Source organism: Pipistrellus kuhlii, unplaced genomic scaffold (genome assembly GCF_014108245.1).
Source record: "Pipistrellus kuhlii isolate mPipKuh1 unplaced genomic scaffold, mPipKuh1.p scaffold_m20_p_9, whole genome shotgun sequence".
Lineage (NCBI taxonomy): Eukaryota > Metazoa > Chordata > Mammalia > Chiroptera > Vespertilionidae > Pipistrellus > Pipistrellus kuhlii.
In genome coordinates this window covers 37,862,322-37,864,689 of record NW_023425595.1, presented here as the reverse complement: position 1 = coordinate 37,864,689, position 2,368 = coordinate 37,862,322, and positions in this window count along the sequence as shown.

The following is a 2,368-nucleotide window of genomic DNA, read 5'->3' as shown; positions in this document are numbered from 1 at the left end:
AGATCAGTCAAGTTAACGTATGTCACTGACCATCACATCAGCATTACATCTCTTATTAATTTGCCTGCACAGTTCTTTCTTTTCCTTCCTTTTAGATATTTAGAAGGAAACCTTTTGTTATTCTCCCTTAGTTCCCTTAAATCTCCCTTCAACATTTTCATTATATTTTTCCCTTTCTACTCTCATTTTGGATAATATCTAGACTCTTTTCTTTGTCATCTTCATGCTGCTGCTAACTCATTTAGTTAATTTTTATTTCACATGTTATATTTTTCAGCTTGATTATTTGTTCTTTTTGGAAGCTGCTTTCTTTGTGGAGATTTTATGTATTTTTATTCACCACAAGCATATTTTCCTTTACTTTATTGAGCATAGTTATAATAGTCTTCTAATTCTAGCGGGTTGGTAAACTTTGGGTCATGCTCAATTGGTTTCCTTTTCTTTTGCAACTGGGTTATAATTTCTTGGTTCTTAGAACATCAAGGAATATTTGATTTTATTCTGGTTATTGTGAATATTATGTTGTGGAGCCTCTATAGATTTAGTTACATCCCTGAAGAGTGTTGATATTTTTGTTTTAGCAATCAGTAAATTGGTTGTCTCAGTCAAGGTTCTCCAGAGAAACAGAACCAACACATATTGTTATGGTCAAAGAAATTTATTTTCAGGAATTGGGTCATATATTTATGGGGCTATTAAGAAACCAAACTGAGTAAGACAGTTAGCACATGATATCGTTTATTTGTGGAATATAATGAACAAAATGAATTGACCAAAAAAATAAGACCTGAGACAGGGAGACATGGAACAGACTGACATACCTCAACGTGGGGTTGGGGGGATGAGAAGAGATAAACTTATATGCATAGCCCATGGACATGAGCAATAATGGTAGTGTAGACCTGGAGGTGTGGGTAGGGGCTGGGAGGAGAAGGGGAAAGGGAAGGAAATGGAAGATATTGGTAATACTATCAACAATAAAAATATTTTTATTGATTTTTTACAGAAAGGAAGGAAGAGGAACAGAGAGCTAGAAACATCAATGAGAGAAAGACATTGAATAGCTGCCTCCTGCACACCCCCTACAGGGATGTGCAAGCAACCAAGGTACATGCCCTTGACAGGAATCGAACCTGGGACCTTTCAGTCCACAGGCCAATGCTCTATCCACTGAGCCAAACCGGTTTTGGCAATAAAAATATTTTTAAATGAAAATAGAATCTGTAGGACATGCTGGAGGCTGGAAACTCAGTCAGGATTTGATGTGCAGTCTTGAGGCAAAATTATGTCTTCTACAGGAAACCTCAGTTTTGCTCGTTAAGGCCTTCAGCTAATTAAATGAAGACCAACCACATTATCAAGTGTAATCTTTTCCACTTAAAGTCACCCTGATGTAGATGTTAATCATATCTATGAAATACCTTCACAGCAACACAAATATTAATATTTGATGAAGTAACTACATGCTAAGTTAGCCAAGTTGACACATGAGACTAACCATCACACTTGGTTAGACTCACAGTGCAAACTTTCACAGTGCAGTGGACATGTGCTCTTTAAGCCTTAAGTACAAGCTGCTTTTCGTTTGCACTCTACATGCTGGAGTAAGGCAGGGACTTGGACAGAATTTATAAACAGAATTTGGCTGTCTCTTTTCCGAGATTCCTTTCTCACTTTTCAGTGGCTGTGGTTACCCTGAGTTCTGTTATTTTGTTCTCCATGCTAGGAAGACTGTGGGGTTTTGTGTCATAGATTTACCCACTCTGCAAAACATCAATTTGACCCATCTTTGGTTTAAAAGCTATAAAAATAGAAAAGAAAAGAAAAAAAAAACAACAACACCCCACGCTACTCTCTTCTTCCCAATATTTCTCTTAAAACTTAGTCTACTACTTTGTTGCTTTCTAATTCCTACAGGTCATTGTTTTGATTTTAGGTTTCACAGTTTATAGTAGTTATTAGTGGAAGGGTGGAATCCCATAGGAGATATACTATAAAAGCAGAAGTCACATGCATTGTGAATATTTAATTGAGACAGTGAAAGAAAAAGCTTGGGTACGTGGTGAATAATCAATAAATGATAGCTATAATGATGATGATTATTGTGATGATGATGACAGTGATGACGATGGTGGTGATGATGATGTTGAGTATCTAGCAGAGTGGTGGTTCTGATTCACCCATGGCTCACAGGCAAACTCTAGATGGCTCTGAGGATTCAGAGGGCAGCAAGTCTTCGGACTTCTAAAGAAACAATCTCTTCAGAGCAAGTCAGTGTCATAGACAAGCTTGTTTTCCAAGGCTATCTCCAGGCCTTTCGAGAAACTAGTGCTAACTTGGAAACTGAGGCAGCCATCCAATTACGAAG